This window comes from Rhinolophus sinicus, linkage group LG17 (genome assembly GCF_036562045.2).
Source record: "Rhinolophus sinicus isolate RSC01 linkage group LG17, ASM3656204v1, whole genome shotgun sequence".
NCBI classification, from domain to species: domain Eukaryota; kingdom Metazoa; phylum Chordata; class Mammalia; order Chiroptera; family Rhinolophidae; genus Rhinolophus; species Rhinolophus sinicus.
This window is the reverse complement of record NC_133766.1, coordinates 15,521,796-15,547,865: the sequence shown is the minus strand read 5'-3', so window position 1 is coordinate 15,547,865 and position 26,070 is coordinate 15,521,796. Positions and strand designations below refer to the sequence as shown.

The 26,070-nt window shown below is 42.7% G+C and overlaps 1 protein-coding gene across 1 annotated transcript in view; it reads right to left on the bottom strand.

Moving 5' to 3' along the window:
• The window catches only part of PTPN14 (protein tyrosine phosphatase non-receptor type 14), a 150,349-nt gene extending 126,822 nt beyond the window's left edge, over positions 1-23,527 (bottom strand). Inside the window, exon 1 of the mRNA XM_019738101.2 lies at positions 23,276-23,527. The gene's annotated coding sequence lies outside the window, so the exon portion shown is untranslated. The remainder of the gene's footprint in view (positions 1-23,275) is intronic.
• Between the last annotated feature and the right edge of the window lie 2,543 nt (positions 23,528-26,070).

The following is a 26,070-nucleotide window of genomic DNA, read 5'->3' as shown; positions in this document are numbered from 1 at the left end:
GCTAGATGCAATGTTTTTAAAAAAAGTTGTGTTGAAAAGGCATGAATCAGTACAAGGTCCATGGTACACATGACATGTTAACAGCATGAATAAAAAGATGTCTCATATAAATGCACACACATGTATGTTGTTTTCATAACGTATTTGACAATCCCTTCGTTAGTGATGAAAGGACTTGTGGCTCAGTTACAGAAAAGAACTTACTGAAAAAAACAACTAATACAATTAGAAAGCAGATCCCTCCCATGTGAGAAAAACATGCGTAAATACTAAACTGATGACAGTAGAAATAAAGAGGCACAAGAAAGAGCAAGAAGAATGCGATACGAAATCTATTTTTAAAATGCAAAATAAGCAATTAGGAAAACTATGGGCAATGTTGATCCAACATGTGGTCTCCTCATTGTTTGTCAAAGGCACTAAAACCATGTTTTATGAGATTTGTTTGGTTTTGTTTTCATTTAATTTCCAAGAAAATGTAAAGATATTTTTTTTTTTTTTCACAACTCTGGCAGATTTCACATAAGTAAGGTAGCCTCTTAAAGATTCAAAAGTAGTAGCTTTAATGGAATACAGAAGAGCCAATTTGGGGGTTGGTAAAATCACTACCAATCACTAACTATGACAGCAAGCTTTTAAGCCAGTATCTCCTTTTCAAAAAAGATAACTTGCAAAATGACTGACCAACAGTTAGCTAATTCAATGGACTCAAACAAGTATCTATGTTCCGAGAAGGAACACGCAGAACACAAACATCCAGACCAGTAGAATGTAACCAAAGAATGCACACGGAACGTATGTCGGCATCAGGTTCTGAAACTCAATTTCCCAACTACACGTGGCTTAAACCAGCATTTAAAAAAAAAAAAAAGGCTAACAATCCTTGAGTCTAACTAAACCAAACGGTGCTAAATGGAGAAGGTTGCCTAGAGTGCACTTAGCAGACTCCAGGCTATTTTAAAGGACATGAAAAGTGAAAAGTGTAAGTGAAGACCACCAGAAGAAAAAAACAGCAAGAAAGCTGTAAAAACTTTACTTGTAAACAAAAGGTAACCAATTGTGAAAATGAAGGACAAGGCGTTTTTTTAATGATTTAACACACAACTTCGCATTTAACATGTAATAAAATTACAGGAGATATCAGTAACATTTAAGATGCTCGGAACGTAGGACAGGAAAAAGCAGGCAGCCCTGCTATTAAGAAGCAGGGAAATACCAACGCAAGATTTTCTTTTTAACGGCAATGGTGATTAGGAGCCGACTAGATACTAAATAATGGAAATTATTCTGACTTTTTTAGACTCAATCACACTTATGAGGAAACTAATAGCTTATAGGAGACTAACGTGCTATTAATCCTTGTGTGGTCCTGACATTTTTACAGTACAGGATCTACAGGGACAGGCATGATCCATCTTTGTAGAGGCAGTGTGACCTTGGACCTTGCAGCCAAAGGTCAACATAATCTCTCACAGGAGCACAGCTGCTGCCCACCTCCTCCTCTATCTTCCCATTTTCCTTATATATCCTGGATTGCTAGTCTCCTAACCAAGAATGAACCCAGAGTAATTACTTTAACTGGCTTCATGGATTCCACAAAAAGGGGCCCTGAGGGCAGTTTCTGGGAAAGCACCCAGGGGAACGGGAGCCCAGGTGGCCAGCAGCATTCTCCAGGCAGCTGGCCTAGCGGCACTGGCCACAGCACAAAGCCTGTAGCCTTTCCTCCTGCTGGGCCTGACCGGGAGCCTCAGGGCTCCTGTCCCTGAGCAAAGCAGCTGACAATCTCATGCTGCGTGAGATTCACCAGGTAGCTGAGAACTGAAGCACCAATTTTAACATCTTTCTATAGGAAAATCAACTCCTGCTTTTGGGCTAATTGATTTACAAACAAACTTTTGGAACCAATCCTTGATAAAGAAGTGAGAACAGTATGCATGTTTCAAGGCAGTGAAAGGGACAGAATGAAAACTGGTATCGATGAAGACAAACTCAGTGTGTGTGTGTGTGTGTGTGTGTGTGTGTGTGTGTACGTAAAATAAAAAAGATTTTTTGTTAAATTAAAATCCAGTTACTTGGAGTGGAAAGTAAGCAACTTAAGGTGTGCTTTTAAGAATATGAAAGGACTCAAAATATAACAGGATCAAAAAAGAAAGGCAATGTATATACTATGAAGTCCGTGCTTTCAACTACACTCCTGTCCAGCAGCCCCTTCCCATCATCAGCCGTGGCTCTGTTTGGAAATCACTGACCAATCTCCCAATCTTCACTTTTATCTCTTGTCTATCACATACTGGTTTTTGGACTGGAGACGTCCAAAGTTTGAAACACGCCTGAGTGTCTCAAATTATTTCAAAATAAGTTATGAAATTCTCAAAACAAATCAATGTAATAAGCGTATGCTATAATGAAATCTGCAGTGGAGGGTGTCAGGAAACCTAAAACCTTGGAGATGATGTTGCAATTCCCATGCGGATACAAATCACAGCTCAGGAGAAGCCAAAGAGGCACATATGTAACATACAGAAACCCACTTCCACGAACTGCACAGTAGCAGCAATACCTGCCATTAAACCTCCCGGAAGAGGTAATTCATACCCACACTATCATCAAAGGTAATGCTTTGCAGAGGGCAATGGACAGACAGCAGGATATGTACCCTTTTCCACAGTACAGAGAAACTTCTGCTAAATTCCACACCTCTTCTCACCCCAGAGATTTCCAACCTTTGACAGAGCAACACCTAATACTGTCTAAAATGACCTGAACGACGAGGTTGAAGCTCTGAAAATAGACCCAAACAAAATTATTCATTTAAATGAATGAAGTAACAAGTATATTTGCCTACATTACAGCCCCATATTTCTTGGGAAGGATCAGAAGTACATGCCAAATAAAATGAACTATCCCTGCAAAAATAAAAAAAGTTTAAATTTAATATTTAAATATTCTACTTGAATCTCTCCCTGGACAAAAGTAAATCAAACAACTAGTAGTTTCTTCTGAGTACCAGCACAGAAGTTTCCTTCTTTACTCAGGCCACAAATTCAGCCGCAGAGTTGGAACAAAAAGTTTTCTAGAGCTATTGAATTTTCAAAGAAGTGTGGAGCTCGGATCCTGAAAATCATATTCTACTAGACCAGCTAACTCACGACGAAGACAAGGAAACTGAGTCATGACTGGCTAAGCACCTTGCCAAAACCCAAAATAGCTAATTAGCGGCAGAAGTAGGACTCAAGTTTCTGAAATTCCACAGGAGTGCACTTTCCACTAGACCACATGGGTGATGATGGGGGATGGTTGGAGAGTTTGCAAAAATTCAAAATGGACTTGGCCCATTACACATCTGCCCAGAGTGGTTTCATCTTACATAGCCTAAGGGACTCTCATGTAACAAGCCAGTCACTTCACCACGGTGCTGCTGCCCCTTTAATGGGTAGTTGCTTTTTCAGACACATGTGTGATCACAGTGATTAATACCAAGCTGGAGTTAAAGTGCATACATGCCAACAGTAATGCAAATACCATTCAAAGAAGTCACTGTTTGGTTTTCTAGGTCAAAGAGTAATTAATAGACGGAAAAAATATCCTCTTGATGTACTCAGTCACAAGCAAAATATGCACTATAGGAGACAACCTCTAGAATCTGTTTAGTAAGAACTCAAGGTCCCCAGACACTAAAAGAAAAAAAAAAATATATATATATATTTTTTTATATTTATATATATATATATTTTATATATATATATATATATATATATATATATATATATATATATAAAAAGAGAGAGAGAGAGAGAGAGAGAGAGAGAGCTAGCTTTAGCAGAGAAGATGTTCTTTCAACACCACTCCAGAAACAAAATACAGAAATGAAAGGAAACCAAGATTATAGCCCAGTATTGACCAGCCCAGGCGCAGCAGAGAAGACGGGCCATTACGATTGGCAAAACATTTGAAAATCCAGGGGATTTTGTTGTTGTTGTTGTTTTCCTTTAAGCCTGGGATGGGGGGGGGGGGCGGGAGTGACAGAAAGGGGAGAAAAAGTAGAAAATAAGAAGACAACAAAGTAATAAAGTAGTAAAGAGAGCAAGTGACGCAAGCAGGAAAAGGCGAAAAACTATATCTTACCCTAGAGGGCTTCAGGAAATCTCCCTGCCTTCAGTAAAAGAAGGTCCTGGTCAAGACAGACGAATCAGACCAGACATTTCAGAATAGCTCAAGAGTTCCGTCTGGGTGCAAACAGAGGTTTCTGTCCACACATCAGGTCCCGTCTTTTGCTTTGCCTGTTAAGGAACTTGATTTTATGAGTACAAGCAGCAGTGACAATGCCAGCTCAGAAATTACACTGAGCAGCCTAACTTGTCAAGGGGACTCAGCTCATTCTCAACCCAAAAGGACTAATGTCTGGGCAAATCAATCTCGTACTCAGAAATTCTGAATAAACGAAATTAAGTCACCCTACGGAAGGTAATAACATGAGGATGGCCTGTTGCATGCATTGTTACTTCTGTTGCCCTTTCAGGGTGTCTGTCCTTCAAACATTCATTACATTTTTAACTCTTCTTTTTCATTCCTTTTCATTAACCAAAAAGTCCTATCAGTATAACAATACCTCCTTCCAGCAGGGACATCCAAGATTCTAAGTCGCCCTGTCTGTTAAAAAACGGACTGGTTTTCGCAGTAGCACAGAAATGCAGGTTGAGGGACAGTTAGCTAAACATAATCAATCAAGTAGAAAAATCTAAAAGGCAGTTGGGGAAAGTAGTTAAGCCAAGCTTACAGTTTGTCAGCCAAATGTAGTCTAGTGGTTTTTAATTTTTTTTCTCTTCATAGCTTTTGTTTTTTTAATAAACTCTGTAACCAACATTTAAAATTAGTAAAGTACACATAAAGATACATAGTTACAATATTGGAAATGCTAACACTGATAAGCAGTTCTCCCTAAAGCTCAATTAATCAAAATTTTCTGAGCACCTACAAAAAGCTAATAATGGAATAAAGACCTTGACATCAAGTCAACAATACCTTAATAATAAATATTTAATATTAATCTATAAAACAAAACAATAACTAAGGGCCGGGCAGGTGGCTCAGGCGGTTAGAGCTCCATGCTCCTAACTCCGAAAGCTGCCAGTTCGATTCCCACATGGGCCAGTGGGCTCTCAACCACAAGGTTGCCAGTTCAATTCCTCGAGTCCCGCAAGGGATGGTGGGCTGCGCCCCCTGCAACTAAGATGGAACACGGCACCTTGAGCTGAGCTGCCGCTGAGCTCCCAGATGGCTCAGTTGGTTGGAGCACATCCTCTCAACCACAAGGTTGCCAGTTCAATTCCTTGTGTCCCGCAAGGGATGGTGGGCTCTGCCCCCTGCAACTAGCAACGGCTACTGGACCTGGAGCTGAGCTGCGCCCTCCACAACTAAGACAGAAAGGACAACAACTTGAAGCTGAACAGCATCCTCCACAACTAAGATTGAAAAGACAACAACTTGACTTGGAAAAAAGTCCTGGAAGTACACACTGTTCCCCAATAAAGTCCTGTTCCCCTTCCCCATTAAATATATCTTTAAAAAAAACAATAACTAAGTCTGAGCCTTATAACTCATAAAATCTGGCAATCATCAAAAGGATGGTTTTGCCAACAAAGACCATAAAAATGTATATATTACTTCCTTTGATGCATTAATCTTTCTCCTGGAAATTCAACGCAAAGGAATAATCCGAAAGAAGACAGACATTACCTGTACAAAGATGCTAATGGCATTTTATTTATAATAACCCCAAACTCTGAAAATAACCCAAGTCCTCAACGAATAGAAATGGCTAATTAGAACAAATTAATTCAGTGAATTTAATATTTCCATTAAATTTCTACATACATTACAACTGTATATAACCAGGGGAAAGTATGCCTAAAAAGATAAGTGGGGAAAAAGCAGCATAAAAAGTATCCTCCCAATATATAATTCTATTTGGTTTGACTATTATTCTACATCTAGGACTATATTATAGTTATACAGTCAACATAAAGTTTAGAAAGAATATAAAAACACAGCGGCTAGTTGAGTGGTAGAATAATAACTGATGGGAAGATTCTTAAGACATTTTAAGAACTACAGGATGTTTTTTTGTTTTGTTTTGTTTTGTTTTTAAAGGGGGCTTCAGCGTGATACCCACTGGCAAAGAAGTCAAGAATGATGGTTCCTAATCCATGTGCCATGGATACCTAATCACAAGCAAAGTATGTTTGTGAGATCAAGGTCATCAAAGAAGCCAAGGAGAGAAGGTGAAGGGTCACTCACAAGATGGGTCCCCCCAAATGCACTTGTATTTGACAACTGAGCACACCAGCGAAACGGAGAGAGCTGCCTATGCTTCCCTTGGAATCTGAAGCAAGGCGATACAAGGGAAATTATCAGGTTTTTGCCACTGCCCTCCTTATAAACAACCTTGAACAACTCATGGAAATCAACAAACAGGTACTAATTACTGTATGACAAACAATAGGTTATAAGAATCACAAGTTTGTCACGTGTCTAAAAAGCTACTCATTGCATTGAACATCCACTGTTGGGGAAAGAGTCAGACGGATGCAGGTATGGTCAAAGAGTCTAGAAGTCATATATCTTCTCAAGCAAACAACTACAACTTTTTACCTGACAATCACCCATCAGGTGAAGCCAAGTGTCTTAGTCCATTCAGGCTGTTATAACAAAATACCACGCGACAGTTTATAAACAAGAGAAATTTGTGCTTACAGTTCTGGTGGCTGAAAGTCCAAGATCAGGGTTCCCACATGGGTGAGGACCCTCTTCCGGGTCGCAGGCTTCTCTAGCTGCATCCTCACCTGGCAGAAGGGGCTAGGAAGCTCTGTGTGGTCTCTTTCAGAAGAACACTAATCCCCTTCATGAGGGCTCCACCCTCAAGACCTAATCACCTCACAAAGGCTGCACCTTTGAATCCCATCACCGTTGGGGGTTAAGATTTCAACATACGAATTTTGTGAGAGCACATTCAGACCACAGCATCACACAAGTAGGTTCGCCTTATAGCCAACATACCGGCTGGGAGGGAAGGAAAATGGAAGAGAATGGAGAAAAAACACGATCTGCTTTGGGGCAACACCACACAGGGTCCCATATGGGGGACCATCAACCCCAGATCTAAAAGCCACAATCACATACAATACATTTTACACCTTTAGCCTCAACTCTCCCCAAATACAGAATTCAGTGAAGCAGAACACCCTGCAAAGAGAAGCACTTTTGTCTTTAAAACTATTAGCAGCTTAAGAAAACATTTACAATGCCCATGAACAACCTTTGAGAAGAGTTCAGCAGTAACTTTCTTTTTATAAATTCAACCTCAAAATGTAACAATTCAATGTAAACAAGCATCCTATTTTACTGCACTGGATTTTAAAAGTTTCTGTTCTACAATTACTTGGTTTCTATATTACCGTAAAGCATCCTCATTCTCACTTTGAGCCCCAGAATCCAGTTTCCCCAAAAGATTTACAAAATCAAAACTTCATATACCAATGGGTCTTCATCTTCCAAAAGAAATCTGCAACAAATCCCAAGAAGACTTATACAAAATGAACTTAAATTGAAATCAGAAACCCTTTGAGGAACAAAAATCTAAAGACTTGCATGGCAAACCTATTCAAATTCATATTTCAATGCTAATTGGAGTCTAAATATGCACACTTAATATTCTAAACACACTTTTTAACATTCTGCTGTCAGCAACTACTACTATTTAAATAAACTCTGGTTCACACACCAATGTCTGGTTCACAGTCAGCTTGCTTCTCCCATACTTGGACTTGCTTCCCACCGGCCTGTAACATTGCTTACAAGCTTTACCAGTCTATGTCTAAAAACACAGAGAATGGAGTTCTCAGTTCCAAGGATTTTTGACATTCCTCCACTAAATGAGGTGGGAGGTATCTGTACTCTAATGGTAGTTGCAAAACCCAACTGTCATTCCCAAACGCTCTCTCTCTCTCTCTCTCTCTCTCTCTCTCTCTCTCCCCCCCCTCCCCCCCATTCTACCTATAGGCCTGAAGATTTCTCTTATCTCCCCTGCACGTGTTTTTTCTTGGCTATGAAGTCTCAAAGCCTCACATGAGGAAACAGAACCAAGGATATTTATGGGCATGTCTAGATCCCACTATTTCTAAGCAGAAGCCAAAGAGAAGTGTAGCAGCAGGCAACATGACACTTGTAAAGTAAACCAAGAGGATACAGTTGGTAATAAAAAGTTTTAGCTTACAGTTTGAGAGGGAAAACTGTAGGAAAGCCTGGTTCGTAAGTTTCAATTGGTATTTTTTTTTTCTGCTTTATAAACTCTAGGGCAATAGGGGAATCTGAAAACTATAGAATTAATGCCATCCAATGTGAGGCAAGAGGACAATAAATATAATATATCCCCTCTCCTAAGACTTGAAAATATGCAACCCAATTCTGCAATATGAATAGGTTCAGCCATTTACCCAGGTCCACAGTAATAATTACTACAATTTGATTCAGATAAAAGTTGTAAAATCTCAAATCGAGTATATGTTTTGTTCTTACTTTTTTCAGTTTTGTTTTAATGTCAGGGTAAAAATGTATTTAAGAAGCAGTACACTGAGAAAAATATGGGGCCAAGAAAACAAAGAGAGGATGAACATGAGTAATTTTTCCACTGACTTTTAAAAGGAAAGAAAATTATAGGCGGCCCTTGTTTTATTCAGTAACGGATGAATAACGATACAATTTGTTCTGATAGTTTTTATTTTAAAATACCATCGTTACTAATTACAAAAGTCAAGCTCTAAACAATGATGAAACTAACAAAATGAAAACTGCAAAACCCAGCAGCAGTAGGATCTAAAGAAAGTTGTATACTTAAATATTGATGAAGTTACTATGCGCTGATAGTCTTTGGAGAGAGCGATCTAGCCATATGTAACAGGATCTATGAGTAATTCATGCCCTTTGACCCAGAAAGCCAACTTTGGAAACTGTATCCCAAGGAAACACTCTCCACGTAAATAAATGTAATTTGTTCGACAATGTTTAGAGCACGGCTATTTATCATTGTTCACATTAGAAACAATCCAAATACCAAACCGTAAAGGAATAGTTCAATCCATGAAGTATAAAAGATGGGATAATTCCAACTCTTTACTCCCTTCCTGTAATATATTTCATCCCATCATGTCCCTGTGACTTGCCTGGAAATGCTGTGGGGTGAACATAGGTTCCCAACTCACTGATTTTGGGGTTAGTCACGTGGAATACTTTGGCCAATGGGATGTGAGCAGACAGCATCCCTGCCACCTCCATACAGCAGCTTTCAAGGAGAGTGCAAGCTTCTCACTATATTCCTGCCCTTAGCCAGGAGAACAGCATGACCTAGGAAGGGCTGTCCTTTAACCCTGTGAAGCTGAGCCGAATCCATTCCAGCCACCAAGAGCTGCAGCCCATCCAACAGTACTCATGTAACACAGACAAGAAATAAATGTCTGTTGTTGGAAGCCACTAAGATGATGGAACAATTTTTGTTACCAAAGCACAAACTAATACAAGTCACCACTATATGGCAAGTTACAGAGTAGCTGATACAAGAAAACATTGTAAAAAAGTAGATACCAATGACATCTATATACAAGAAGGCTAGCACACAAGCGCTAGAAATTAACTTAGAATGATGTAATGGTTTAATACGAAGTATTTACTCATGTATATCTTTAATTCCCACTTAAGTGCTACCTTTTTATAAATGTGTTTTTCAATAATGCTATACATATCATATTCATAACAGAAATAATTCTATCCAACACACTTTTTCTGCTCGAAATGATGTAAGGATTAGCAAAACACTTATGCCAAAAGTGAACCTAGCCCATATGTCAGTATTCAGCCTTTGTATGAATTTAGGGCTCAATTCTTTTCTCAGACTATGAGGGAAGGAACTGTAAAAAAACAAGGGAAAGCCAGCGTTATTTACTGGGATAAGCTACTTCCTAGTCATCAAACATTATGCAAAGCAAGAGCTGAAAGAATATCAGCTATCTGAAAATAAAGTGATGGTACCTGCGAATTTATCATTATGACCTACTCTCAAAATTCCATTACATTTGTATGATTCAAGAATCATAAAAACATGCATCGTAACACACAACCTCACTCATGGAAATTTATCCTACAATTTATCCTAAATTCAACAACTAATGTGAAGATTCTCATAGTCAACCTCTATGGGATAGCAGGAAATGGAAATGTATGTGTTTTCAATAAAAAAAAAACAAAGGGATTTACAGTATATTAATGATATGCAGATACACTAAACTATTAATTATTAAGAAAATAAGTATGAAAAGCACACATATATGTGAAGGAGTATATAAAACTACAACTATGAAAATACCTCCAAGTACGAATAAAGACTAGAAAAATATAAAAAATTTTTAAACAGCTAGGAACCGATTTGTGGGTAGATTTTTACCAATGTTTTTAAAGTATTTTTGACTATATTGAGGAGAGAGGAAGATTTAAAGCTTTTATTCACAAAATCTGTACTTGCTATAAAACACATCAATATCTGTCAGTTAAAAAGCAATCTGCAGAAAATAAAGCAATCTGAAGTGCGCTTAAAATTTCTAAAATCAATTTCTGATCATTAGCTTCCTAAGCAAGACAATCTTGCATTAGTAAATGGAGTATATCAAGCATAATTTTGTCATTTTTTCCCCTTTCTCATATACAGTCAAAGTTTTTTTAAACTAAATGTATTGGGGTGACATTGGTTAATACTTATAATAAGTTTCAAGTGTATAATTCTATAACACATCCATCTGCAAGTGCAATTTCATCAGTTTCTGATAACTTGAGAACATCTGAGGACCATCAATTATTGCACTGTCCCTAATTCAAAGGTGACATGTGCCCGTGCTGGAGAGAAGAACGTGCACCCTTCATAGACACTGCAGGAACAGAAGGACTTGCTCCAGGTCAGCTCTGGGTAATGTTTCCTCTCTCACCTTTGAGAGGCAGTGAAGCCCAGTGGTTACCAGCACAAGCTCTGAATCCATGCCCCGATGTACCTCTCAGCTCCATCCTTTACTCGTATTTGCCATGCCAGGGGTGTCACATAGCAAACGAGTATTTACTAGTTGTAGGATCTTGTGCCTGCCTCAGCCTTTCTCAGCTCTCATTTTCTCCTCTATAAAATAAGCCTACGAGAGTGCTTCCTTCACAGGGTTGTTTTAAGGATCAAAAAGAGAATCCACTTAAAGAGCTTGACAAAGTACTTGCAGACGGTAAGCAGTAACTACATGCCAGCTAATATTAGTCTCTCTGCCGGTCAGCGAAGGTGTCACAATCAAGCGAGCTTCTTCCCGTCTCCAATAACAAGTTCTACTTTCTGTCCCTACCCACTGTTCCCCGCATCACCAGCGCTCCCACGAATAGTCTGATAACAGTCTATCACAGTGCTGTCCAAGAGAAATAGAACACGGACCCCAAATGCAAGCCGCATGGGTCATTTTAACGTTTCCAGGAGTCACACTTCAAAATCAAAACAGGAGAAATGAATTTTAATAGTAGATTTTATTAACTCAGTATCTCCGAAATAATATTTCAACATGTAATCAATTTTAAGAAATGACAATATTTTACATTCTTTTTCTGTACCAAGTCTGCAACGTCTGACGTGTATTGCATACTTAAAGCATGTCTCAACTCAACTAGTCACATTTCAAGTGTCGCATGGTCCTATGTGGCCATTAGGTACATGATTAGTTGTTCATTCTTCTAAAAATTATGACCACAGGAAAACATCCCCACCTTAAAAAAATATCAAAATGTATTTATTAAACAAACTGATGGATGCAGGAAAGAACGAAACGAGAAGGAACATCACTGTTCCTGACCTGCATATACTCAGGGCCTAATCTGGTGGTTCAGAAGTTGGGCTGTGGGGTTGGAGAAAATGGGTTCAAATCTCACTTCTTCCACTTCCTAGCTGTGAGACGTGAGCAAATAACCTCTTTCACACTCATATTTCTCAAGGAGAAACTATAGATAAAAATAACATCTCTTTCATAAGATTGTTAGGAGTGTAAAGGTTGTAGAGGAAAAGAAGTTTCCACATGTGAAGCCCTGCTTTGTAAAAGGTCAGAAACCGGAGGAGGAAAAATTGATGCGGGAAAAAACTGAACAAATTAGCTTCAGAAAATAAAGAGTACATGATGGAGAAAAACTGTCCATATTGTACTCGCCATACCTTTGCTAAATGCCCAGTTATACAAAACTTAAACAGTGGCTGCTATTAATAAAATAATTGCAATGGCATTTCCAAAGCCCTCAGTGGTTTCTACCTCCTTGGCCCATTTGCTTTCTTCTTGGCAGTATTAAAAGTAAGGGGGAAGGAGGAAGACTGATTTCCAGAATCGGGAGAACCAAGATTTTTCAGGAGTGTGTATATTGAGGCTTCCGGCCTCAAGAAGACAGACAGCTGAATATATCTGGATCTTTCTCTGAATGATGAGGTTCTTGTAATAATTCAGATTTAACCTGCACATTATTCTTCACTGTATTATAAATACATAAAGTTAGACTAAATGTTTTCTGTCCTAAAACTTTCCCTGAAAGTTGGTTTTGTGACTAAACTCCTGATATTTTAATTTAAACCTGCTCTTGCTCTGTGCTCCCCTTCCACTCGAAAAAATCCAATTAATAAAAAGAAATAAAGTTAATCTGGTATGCTCATGAAGACTTTAAATGTTTACTCATCTTAATCCAACTCCCTGTATTCTCTAATTTAGATGTTGAGTCTGTTAAAGACAACAAACATATCTTCTATTACAGGGACCTCCTCAACCAAGCGTTTTCTAGAAAATATTCTATATAATAACAGTGTTCCTTGAGATGACATGTGGTCCATACAATCAAATTTTTAAAAAAAATAGGTCCTTACTAAAATGAATTCGGTTTTGACACACTTTGGTTTACTGCAGGATTTCTTGGAGTCTTTAATACACTCAAGTACACAGATTTCAAACTGCTACGCTCAGCCACCCACTATGACCGTTTTAACAATCTACAAATGAGAAAAATAATCATGTGACTCGAGAATCACACAATAGGGCAATAGCTTAATCATTCCATGGAAACAGACCTCCTTTACAGACCTTTGCACTGAGTTTCTGGCCTGATGTGTTGTGTGCACTATGCATTTCTCCTTTTTATCATCCCTAATATCCATTCTGAATACATATACAGTAATTAGCCTATACAGTAAGTAACCTATCAGAATCTTCCAAATGATGATAATGTATTATAAAGGAAGGGAAGGAGGGAGAAAGGAAGAAAGCAGGGAGGAGAAAGGGCTGGAACAGGGACGATGGAAGGAGGGAGGAAATTTCTTTGAATAGCTTGGTAAGTAAGTGTAAATATCACTTCATATTCACAGGCAAAGCTGAAATTCCTAAACACATTCATAAAGATGTAGGGACATGAAATATACACTTGTACCTAACCTGGCACTTGGAAAATAAGCCTCATTTTGAAAATAACCAAAACAGCTGCTCAGCAAAAGCACAGCACAAATCATCCTTTCCAGTCTTTATTTTTAGATGCCTCTTAAATAAACAATAATTTTCTCAAGAATATAATTAAGACCGGTAGGTGTCATTTCATTATTTTGGAGTTTTAATTCGTTTCACATCAGTCATACTGTTTTCCCTCATAGATCACATAATTATCTAATACTCCGTAACAAATTCCTTTAAATAAAAGAATTTATATGATCTTTTTCACATGTACAGATTTTAAATCAGCACAATCCACCCAGAATGTTAGTATATCCCACAGACGTAAAAACGCAAGGAGTCTAAAAGTCAGCCCCATTTTGCAAAGGATAACTTGGAGACTTGCGTATGTCTGAAAAATGTGTGCCTTCAACATCTAAAGCACATTTTACAAAATGCACAATGAAAAAGAATATGCTTAATATAGATCACAGGACTTCATTGGCAGAAGTGAATGCTAATTGCTTGCTGGAGTCTTTAATGAAACCTAATTGCTGGCTTTAGTTGTCACCACTGACCCTGGTAACAGACTAGTACACCCTTCATAAACCTAATACGGCATAATCCTCCTTCATTACAGTTATTATACCTCTGCAGTGGGACACGTCTGCCACAAAAATAAACTCTGCTGCCTCTCATCTAAATGGATGTGGCGCTTCTCCACCCCAGAGCAAGTAGTGTCGACGGCAGAAGTCACCCTTACAAGTGGTACCACTTCACAGCCCAGATCTACTTCCTAACCTAGCCTCACACACACCCTCAGACACCACTACAGAAACCATCAACACACCTCATGGTGATGGGCTGCGGTGGGGGGAAGAGGGGCCAAACTACAAAAACACACCCAAAACACCAAACCATCACCATAAGGAAGAGAGGAAGAAATGATTTCTCAAACAAATCATGGGCTTGAATTAGGAAATCCATGTGTAAATCCCTTCAATGTATTGCCTACGTTTCAGATATTGAATCCAAGAGATACTTAATTTGCTTTGAACTTTTTTTGGACACACTTAAAATATATATATAGATATACATTCAATGAAAAACAATCTTACATCTACTACTCAACAATTCCCCATTTATTGAACATCTACTTAGCAGCAGGTGACAAGAACCCAAAGATACATAAATCACAAAACACGCCCTCAAAGAGCTTACAACTTTGAGGATTTAGATGAACAAAGAACAATACAATGGGAAGCATATCACAGTAAAGACTGTCAAGTATCACAAAAGGGCAGATCAGGTGACAATGAACAATCTGTAATGATCAAAGGGAATGTCCGACAAAACATCTACGAAGATGTAAAACTCATATTAGACATTAAAGAACAGAGGAGGAGAGTATTGTGTGACCAGGTGTGAAAGGGAATTCAAGGGGAAAGTAACAGTAACGACATGAGTCAAAACCACAAGGTTTCAGCCGTGAGAAATGTTTGGAGAATGGTGACAGGGTGCCAAGAGAGGCCAGCCGAGACTAGAATTTTGGTTAGGTAGGAACAAGAGCTACGCACGCAGAGCCTTGGATGCTCTGCTAGGGAGTCTGCATTTCACCGCGGGCAATCTGGTCTGTTTCTAATATAAAATATTTTAGACCTATGGGAGAATGTAGTAAACACGCACGTTCCCACCACCCAGCTTAGGAAATAAAACTACACCACATCTCCATCCTCACTGTGTCCCCCACCTCAACCCGTGTTTGGTGTTTATCCTTCTGACATACACTGTAACTTTTACAACAGATATATGTATCTCTAAACCAGGGGTGTCCAAACTGCAGCCCGGGGGCCAACTGCGGCCCGCAATCCATTTTTAACTGGCCTGCAGCAAATTCCAAAAATATATTTAGTTTACTTAAATAAACCAGGTGAGGCAATACGAACTTCACCGCAAGGGAGCGGCCCGGCTGTTTGTGTATTTTACTACATATGGCCCTTGGTGAAAAACTTTGTGGACACCCCTGCTCTAAACAATGTAAAGTGGCAAGAAATACTTCAAGCAGGAGAGTAAAGATATCAGATGTGCTGTTCAAACAAGAGTCTGTAGCGTAGGGGGTGGTCTGGTCTCCCCGCTGCCAGCAGTGGGACAGGTGACAAAGAGATGTTGAGACAGCTATCTTCACCGAAGGGCTGTCGTAACGAAGGGAGAAGGGGCAGCATCCTCCTTGGAGGGCATTCCCGGGGCAAAGAGGAGGCGGACCCGAAGAAACAGTTACAGGTGACCAGCAGCAGACAAGAAGCGACAGTCTGCTGAGCCCTGGGAGAGATGGGGAGAGGAGTGAGGTAGGTGGCGTGGGGTAGAGGACAAGCCGACGAGGCGGATGAGGCAGGTTAACCGGGGCACAAAGCACAAAGAGGTAAATGCCAAGAGCAAAGTGACCAGGGAGTGAGGTCGGGGAAGACACCCAGAGAGGGGACATTTAAAGTGGGTCTCCAGGGACGCTTTTCACAGGCAATGCTGAGTGCTGCGATCCCCAGGCAAGGAAAGAGCATAACCATAGGAGGAAAATTATTGGGTCGGTTCAGGAAACAGCTGCTGCTCGGCAGAACCCTGGGGAATCATGCGACATCGATCTGAAGAAATCAGAGGACTGTTTGCGGACTACGTGTGGAAAACCTTAAATATCAAGCTGAAGTATGTATACAGTGTACGTGTAATTCATACCAAATTCACTTTAATGACCAGGAAATCCGCTTGCATCCCTTGTGCTGGAGAACTACAATAATGGTGAGAGCCCTCCTTGTGATTTAGGGGACAACATCAGTGATGTAAGTGCTGCTTGGTGTATATCATTCTAGGTGTATAACAGGCCGTCATGGTTAAGGGCAGGTTGGCAAGTCCACTGTGACGTGGTGTCATGCAGGGCCACTCTTGTGTCAAAAACTAGTAACTCAGAGATTGAATAATGAGTATTTCTGCATTTTCCGCTTCAGTATAAGATATAAAAGAAAATAATGCGTAGACAGGAAATTAAGCATATTCTAATCAATATATCTAAACCTGCAAAGACAATTTTGTCCCATGCCTTAACTCCAAATGTTCCTACTTATTCACCCTTCTGTGATATTAACACTCCTTTCATATCTGCAAGGTTTTCTAGGTTTGAAAAATGAGCAGAGACATCATCACATTTTTGAAAGTATCCAAGTAAAACAAAACCACATAAAAACCTAAGTGCCAGTAATTTCAGAACACAGCTTAAGGATGTGATTTACCTTCTCAAATGAACAAATAAGTTGTGTTTAATACATAGTGCTGATATGTTTAAGTTTTAAAATCATAATCGTCATTAACATGATGTAATTTTCCCAGAGCACTGCACCGCCTATATTAGAGAATAAATAAGAGATTCCAAACCAGGCTGAGTTCTAGACCCTCAGACCAGCATTTCAGAAACGCATTCACTCCTTGATCTATAAACACTTAAAAAAAAAAAATCAATTCCATTTCATTCTCTGCAAGACTGTGATGATAATAGTACCTACTTCACAGGATTGTTGAAAGATTTAATAAAATCATCTGACACACTGGAAACACGGGGCTAGAGTCCGTGTCAATAAACTTCAGACATGGCTAGTGCTTACCAACCTCTGTAGAGGAAGGAGATTCTGATTCGGAGCCAAGTAAAACGCGAATGCTGTAGGGAGAAGCTTATAACTTAGCAGAGGAGACTGAGATGAAACTTACCAGTGTAGGCAACTGCAATGGAACAATAAAGAAAGGAATGCTAACTGGAGGTGGGAAGGAGTGTCAGGGAAGGTGAACCTTTAGCTGACCAGGCAGGGGCTAAACAGGCAGCAAGCAGGAGCGGTCACAGTGGGTGGAATGTAACAAAGGAGAGGGGAATTAAACACCACCAAGTGTTAGGAGGGAGAAGGGGAAAAGGAGACAGGGGGAAGAGGGAAGCACATGAGAATGGGAAGGTGTCGGGGTAAAGAAACCTTATCACAGAGGTAACAAGAAGCAAAACAGGAATTTAAGTAGTATAAAGACAGATTTGTATTTTTTAAAAACTCGTTGAAAGCAGATGAAGAACATATTTTTTAAAACAGGCTTTGAAACTCATGAACAATCCCAAGAGACAGTGCAGATGGAGGGAAGGGAGCAAACTAAAGATATTTTAGGGATGAAAACTCAAAGGATCTAAGGACCGATTGGGTTTGTCATTGGTGTCTGAGGGTAGAGGTGGGGGGCGAGGGGGTGGGTTGCAAAGAAAGAATGACATGAAGAGAACTCCAAGTGTCTGGCCTCAGCAGCTAACGCAATAGATGGTAGTGTCACTAACAACACAGGAAACACAGCAGAAGCAGAGTACAGGCAAGAAACCAGTGAGTTCAATATAGACACGTAGAATTGGGCAAGTATATCCAATATCCAGATGGATGGAAGTACCAGATAAACCAAACTGTTTGGAACCAAGCGGAGGAGTGTGGGTTGGAGATGATAGCCAAGCAGATCCACTAACATGGAAACATCAAATTCATGCTCTCTAGGGGCTGGGGTGGGGATGAGTGGCCATTCAGTGATTCCCAGCTTCTCCGGAGCTCTACAACAACCAGGTACAGAATCGTTCAAAGCAGTGCAGTGAAAAACTTAAGTGACTACATACCAAGCCTGAGGACAGGGGTGGATGGACCAAAACAAGAGTCCTTAGCTCCAGGATTCTCAAAATGCAGTTGGTCAAGGGCCAGCACTATTTGCATCACCTGGGAGTCCCAAATTCTCAGGCCCCACCCCAGACCTGCTGAATCAGAAGCTGCGGTGGGTCTGGGGAATGGCAGTCTGTGTTCTCCCTGGCGTTGGAAGCCTGTAGCCTTAGCTAATGTCCCAATTACTTGAGGGGAACGGAGTGTGAAAGAAAGACATCGCGGAAGAAGTATGTCCAAAGACTTGAGGAAATGAAGTGTTAGTACAGGACACACTTTGCACAATGATAAGTTAGGAACTTTTGCTACCTTTCAACAATGAGTGACTTTTCCCTGGGAGCTACAAACTTCCAGGTCCATGAGATCAAGTCAGTGCCATCCAGGGTAAAGCTTCCTAACTTCGGAATATCGTTCAGTACTCAAATCTCAAGCATCACGCATGTAAAGGGGATATTCTGCCTCTCAGAGGATGCCACAGCACCAGCCGATCCCTTTCTCACTTTCTCCCCAGACACCTCCCTGTCGACCAACATCAAGCATTTATGGGATGGCCTCCTAGAGTTACAGGATACACAACAGGCCTCTGGGTCAAGCTCATTGACCAGGCTCAGGATGCAACCCTTGAGCTGGGCCTAATTTAGTCCCCTAAGGAACTAAGCTAAATCACCCGCGTATCACATTTTACACACAAGATTGATCTAAGAATGGCCACAGTGTGTTTTTTCCAATAGCAAAGACCATGAAGCAAGTCAAACAAAAGCCTGCTGGGAGAGCAAAACAAAACCACGCCAAGGAATATAGAACCAACAGGAAAAAGGGCAAGGAAATTAAAACAATGTTAATATGCCATTTATAATCCAACTTAGACACATAACCACCCCTATTCCACAAGAAAGTCCTAAATCACTATTACCTTTTTTATCATCAGCAACTGTAATTCTTACCCACAAGCATTGCATCATATCCTTGCATTCAGAATTATAAATAATTCAGAGGTTATTTATTTTCACAAGCAGCATGTATGCAATGTATGGCAAAGGCATGGCTGGTCTGGATGTCGTGGCTTTCCTTTCCCTTCCCATTGCAAACATCCCACCCAGACCTGCATTTTTCCTAGGCTTTCTCTCCATGACCCCTCAAAGGGACGCCTTCATGATCTGGCCTACGTGCAAACTGTGTGTAGGATTTAACCAATTTTCGGCTATGACAATCCCCTCTGTTTCAAGAACACAAACTACACACCTGCCCTACTGATATTTTCTGAGCGGTTCCTTTCTTCTAAAATCCCCTCCTCCTGGGAGGATGATATGAAAATCAAGGAGTTGATGTTTGTCAAATACTTTCGGCTTCTGAGATGAAAGACAACATTAAAGTTCAAGGGACCTGAGGCTGGCATTCCACTAGAGGGGTTGAAGTTGACTCTATATTTGGGCTTCAAAGAAGGAAATCAAGGTTGCAAAGACCTTCGTTTGTGAAGATCAACTTTCTATTGCCCTCTTGCTACTCGATAAAGGCAGGCAGCTTGATTCGAACATTATTTAATTAACTGGATTTCAACCTTAGAAATACCAAAGTCTTTATATTAGCACGGGACCCTTGTTATAGTAAGTCGTACACAGACAAAAGGACCCTTTTCTCAACCCTTCTCTAAGCAGCTTTCCCTCTTCAAGTTTCCCTACTGCCTAGTCCTACAACTCTCAACCTCCTCCTCCTATAGGACGGGCCACATGGCAGCTGCCCGTCAACACGTTTGCTCTGAGCCAACAGACCAAAAAAAAAAAAGAAAAGAAAAAGTCAAAGACGAAGCTTTATGTGTATATTGGCACACATGTGAATTCAGGCTGCTTGGAGGGAAATGACACCAAGAACACATTCATGCCCACAGAGAACTCCCAGAACACATAAATAGCCATCTTAACTCAACACCTGCTCTGTGCAAAGCTCTATGTTAAGAGGGGGACATACAGCATTACATGGAATTCCCCACAAATATTCTGCCACGTTAGATACCACTGGCCCCAGATACCACTGGCCCCAACGTGTACACGAAAAGAATTGAGACTCTCAAGCGCTGTGAAACTCATCCGACATCACACAGCTAAAAAATGGCAGACATGGAATTCACACCTAGGTATATTTTGAACTCTCACCTACTCAACACACTGATAGCTGGGAAAGCTACAGAACCTGCACCCCCAACCCTATGGACCACTCAATAAGCCCTCCCTGGGGCTCAGATAGGGGAAAGGTAAATAATTCGTAAGAAGGGATCACAAAGTCTTATTTTAGACATTAATTTTAACCTCCTTTTTACCAAAACGTGTTTGTTTCCCCTTGTTCTTTTTTAATCGGCGCAAACAGCAATAATTTAATTGGCTAATTAAGTATTTCATCTTATCTCTTTCCCCCCTGCATTATCTTTAACAAAGTGTATAGCACTGTTCTAAGGTTTAGAGTGAGTTCGAAAAAGACACAGCGCTTGGTGACTATGGAAGTAGTCAAATGCAGGACAGGGGGTGAAAAAGGACAAGAATCTGGAACCCAGGTGGGCTACCATGTGCAATGAAAGAGTTTATGTTTGCTTCCCACTTTAAGAGCAAAAAAAAAAACCATCAGCCCTTAAACTACTTGGGGAAAATTCCTCATAGTTCTGACCTCTGGCCCATCCATTCAGGACAAGTAAGAACTCTCCTAAAAAATCTGATTTTTCTCTGAATTCGTTAGGTTCTTCCACATTAAAATAGTCTAACTGTTCTTTCCAAGACAGCCGTCCATGCCACACAGTAGGCACAAACTTGAATAACTAAGGTGTGAATAATAGCTGTGTTTAAGCCAACAGATGGAAGCTGGGAAGTGGTGGGATTAGTGAGAAAGAGCTTCTCCTGCAACCATTTCTCTCATGCGGGTCCTATACCTGCAGGAAACCTCTTGTCCGGGGGCTGTTCCTGAGATAAGGGATTTGTGGAGGGGCTTGGATCAACGCTCAAAGTTGCAGGGAGTCACTGTGCTCTTCCCACCCTGATGTACTGGCCTGAGGTCACCGAACGCTGGCCCTCTGCCACCTCAGCCAGGACTCAGCCGCTGTGAAAAATACTACACCACCTCTTCAGCCCAGTGCAGAGGCACCCTTGAAAGGCAAACCATGCAGAGAATGCTACTGCACTACAAGGAATTTTTCTAGGCAGGATCTGCTGAGTCCTGGCCCATCAGACTACAACAACCTGCTAGAAGCTATTCTGTTTTTATAAAGTTTCAGAGGAAGGCAAATTAGTCCTTACAACTGTGCTGAAGCAATAATGACTTTTAAAAGTAGAGCATACTCTAACAAACACAGGGATACATGCATACACTCATTCTGCACATCATGGCACCCATTCAGATCGGGCAAAGGGCACAACTGCCACACACTAAGGCTATCATTGCTATAACACAAGCTTTTAACACCACCACCCAGAGATAAGGTAACCTTAATACAAGGGTCCTGATGCTGCAGCATTATCACCATCACCAATGGCAGTCAAGCATCTCTTTAAAAGAGAATCAATACCATTTAATAAAACCAGGCGTAGGCCAATTAGTGTCAATTAAAATTTAGAGGGTAGCACTGCTGCTGCTACTTGTAGAAACAGCCATCAGGCATGGAGGCATGTCCAAAAGAAGACTGTGCTCCTCTGGAAGATATCTGGTTCTCATAAGTGGGTAACATGTTCCCAGTCTCATTTCTGATATATTTTTTTTTTTAAAAAATGCTGTCTACTGTACCAGCCTGGTCATACATCTCCCTCCGGCCCCCCTATAGATATGACCTTTTTGTATGCGTTGTTTTGGACGACTTTTACTTTACACAAGCTGTTTCCTCTACCTGCAATGCTCTCTCCAAATCACTCACTCCTCCAGATGAGCTCAGGGCACACCTCACCCCCTCACCTTCAGGACCAAGCTTTCCCAGGCTGTCCCAACATTGCAGTTCTCAACCAGCCTGTGGGTTTCCTCCAAGAGGCTATACAGTTAGATCTTCTTGTAGCACCTTTCTCTCCCCTGTTCCTAGCCCAAAGTAGACGCTCAATAGTATGTTTGTTGAATGAATGGGTGAACTAATCCATTTTAAGAAATTAACACATTGGTGAGAACCCTCTAACGGTGTACGCGGCAGCCTGCAGTTTGTAGACTCCTCACCTTCACAAAGAGCCTGCGACCGCCAGTTCCTGGACAAACCCCCCAGTCTCCTTAAGTTGTAGGTAGGTTGGGGGTGGCGGTGACAGGAACCGAAGGAAGTGGAAGGGAAACGGACGCAGGGGCAGCGCTACCTCACCGCTCCCTGAAAAAGGTGGAAAGCCCACTTACAAGTATTCAAAACCCAGATTTAGGGGTCATGCCAGGGAGAAAGGGGAGGGCGCGTATTACCAACACCCTCAGAACTTGTTAAGACGCAGAACCTTGAAAGTTTGAGGTGGAGACCTGCTCTGAAATTATGTGGTCACAGATTTTCCCTATGAGCCAGTCCAACCTCCCAAGTGAGGGCCAAGAAGCAGAGGAGTTTGGTGGCACCGCTGGGGCCTCGTGCGGGGGGGCATTAAAAACTCCTCTCTCTGCTAAGATCCTGTCCCGGGGGGAGGGGGGCGGAGGAGGGTTGGGGAGCAGCGTCCCTCTCCCGCTGGAGCCACCGCAATGTCGTTTTCTTTCATGCTCCTTTCCCCAACCCCTGGGTATCTCCAGCTGCCCTTTCTAGGCCGTCTCAGGTGCCCAAAAAGCAGACGGGAATGAAGAGGAGGGGGCGAGGGTGTGGGTTTAACCACAAACTCTCCAGACAGCGCTCACTTTCCACCTAACTCCCCAGACAAGCTGTGCGCCTCACCGCGGGCGGCACCCACCGCGACGGAAAACTCCCGCGGCCCGGCCACCGCGCGCCCTCAATGCCCAGTCCGCGTCCCGGGCCGCCGATCCCCAGTTGGCGTTGCCAGCCTTTGCCCAAATCATCGGCAAGGCGCCCGGGTGGTGGAGGCGGCCCCCGACCGCGGGCCCGACTCCTGCGCCCCAGACGGCGTTTACCTGCTTACATGGCCCGGTCGGTGCCCTGGAGTTCCGCACGGAAAGGCTGTCCTCTGCCGCGGCGGCAGAGCCCCAGTTCCCCAAGGAATTGATTCCAGTGGCTGGCGGAGGAGGGGCGGAGGGTAGGAGCCCGAGGAGGCGAAAGGGGAGGGAGGTTTCCGCCGCGATCCCGGCGCGAGAGTCAGCGCCGGAACGCACGGAGCAGGAGGAAAGGGACAGCCACCTAAGCCCGGGGCTGTCCCGCGGGAGGGGTGCCGAGGAGAGGAGGCCGGGCGGGATGGCTGAGGTGGGAGGGGGAGGACCGCCAGCGGCCACTTTGTGCCTGCCGCTCCCCGAGGACCTGCGCCGGGAGCACAGGCAGCTGAGCCAGCAGGGGCGCAGCAACCTGCCCTCTGCCTGCGCCCGCTGAGCCCGCTCGGGAAGGAAAAGTTGGGAAGAACTTTTACGGGCCGGGAAAACCCGAGCGGCAGGAAACGCAAGCAGCAGGGAGAGGAGGGAGGAAGGGGCCGTGCGAGTGGGAGGGGACGGAGCAGGCGCCGGCGGCCACAGTTCCCCCACCCCCGGGCCCGGCTCCGCGGCGCTGGGGGCCGGGAGGCGGAGGGAGCGCGGGGCGCGCGGCCGGGGGCGGGAGGAATGCGACCGGGAGGGCGCGCGCGGCGCGGGGGCGCGCCTGTGCGGGGGCGCGCGCGGGGAGCGCGGAAACGTGGAGCCCGAGCTCCCGAGCTGAAGGCGCGCGGCCCTGGGGGACGTCACAGCGCTGGAATCCGAGGAATGTCGGGCTGCAGGAGCTCCTTCTGCAGGCCCGGGAGAAGTCGCGCACTTTTAACGTGGTAGGTTTGGAAAACATTTTGAAAGGGTGGGGGTTGAGGAGGGAGGACAAGATAACCTCCCTGGAGTAAGAGTCGCAGGAGTGAAGGAAAAGCGACCACAGCCATTCCAACCTCGTGCGGCTCCTGGCGGGGGCGAAAAGCGGAAAGACGGAAAATTCCCACCTAGACCTCGGAAAACTGCAGGGCTGGGGCAGCGGCAACAATTTACCCACTCCGTCCTGGACCGACCACAGTCCATGCTACATTGGGGAACCCTCCAAGCAGGACGTCCTGATGCCGCCACTACACAGGGGAAGTAGAGCAGCGGAGAGTAAGGTGGTTTCACCGAGCAGGCAACGTCAGAGTTCTCTCTCCAGGACACCTGGACTCTCAGGGTACTGGACGTGGAGTCTTAATCCATCCACCCCACCCCCACACACCCCCGCTCATGGAATCGCACAAGCAGTTTGTGCATGCTGGGAGTTGGAATATGTCGTTTTCCCGGTTCTTTCCATGCCACAGACTCGCCCCACCCTGCCAGGGTAGGCACTGGGAGGGAACTTCCTTAGCACTTTCGGAGGTGGAGTTAATGAGACGCAGCTGGTATGATGGAAAAAGCACCAAGCTTGGAGAGGGAACCTGGCTTTTAGGCCCTGCCCTGCTGGTAACCGATTGGATGACTGAGTATTCCAGCCCCTGAAAGCCTTGGCTTCTGTAGCTGTAAAATTAAAGGCTTTGCCTTCATTTCTGTGGTCTTTTGCATTACTGAAAACATGCCTTAGAGTCTGGCATCTTGGTAGGACTCAAGCCCAGTCCTTTCAGCCTTTCTTAGGATCCTTGAAGTCCTTGTCACAGAAGATACTGTTCCAAATTACTTCAGTGTCCCACAACTCTTACAAAAATTCTGGGCCTCTTGGGGAAGAGAATGGGAAACCTAAAAACAAAGCGTGTTGTACCCATCATATGCGAATTTGTGGTGACTCACTGCTTTGCGCATTTGCCAGTCTCCAGAACTATAAGAAGTAGAGAAGACCCGAAAGGGATAGACGGGACAGCATGAAGGGAATGAAGATCTGTTTCTCAACCTTTCAAGGAACTAGCTAGATATCTTCAATGTGGACTTGCTGGAATTCCAAAGAAAATTAGGGAGTGCTTTACTGTGCTCCAGGAAGTGTGGAAAGCATTTTGTGCTCCTGTGTTATTGTATATTATCCCCATTTCCTAGATAAGGAAAGTGAGGGTGAAGAAATTGTCTAGCTCACCAAGGATCCCACAGCTAGTGAAATAGGATAATGGAGCCTAATATGTCTGGCCCAAAAATGCAAGCTACTTAGCTCTTCAAAATTTGACCAAAGCAACATTAAGATTAAAGATACGGAAATACCTTCAGGATCTCCAAGCAGGTAAAACCCAAGTTCCTGCTCTTCATTTCCTCCCCCCCCCCCCCCCAGATAAGAGGCCTCTTGTGGTCCTAGAGAAAAGGCAGTAGCATTTGTGTATTGTTTTAAAATCACTGTGATACCAAACTCCCAACACAGCGTGCTAAGACAAGTGTGGTATAGAAGAATGAGCAAAGCATTTTCATAGAGACACGACTTCTGGTTGTGCCTCTGACCAGCTGTGTGACCCTGAGCAAGCCGCTTCACCTCTAGGCCTGAGTTTATGTCTTAAGTGGAGTGTGACATGAGGTTCAGAGTTTAGTGGAATTAGTTTATCTCGGGGGTCTTTTCCAGGTCTGAGTTTGGATGAATGTGTACTCCTCCAGGCAGATGGCTTGCCTGTGGAGGAAGCTAAGTGATAAAGCCAGGATGTCTTAGTGAAAGAACTGTTTTCACACTGCCCTCAGAATCAAAAATGAATGTTAGGATTGTTGCTGAGCATTCAATGGGGGGGAAAAGCTAAGCTTTAATACTAACCCTGTGGACTCATTTTTAATTTAAAGAATTTTACTTCTAAACATTAAAAAATACACTGTTAATTTAAAAG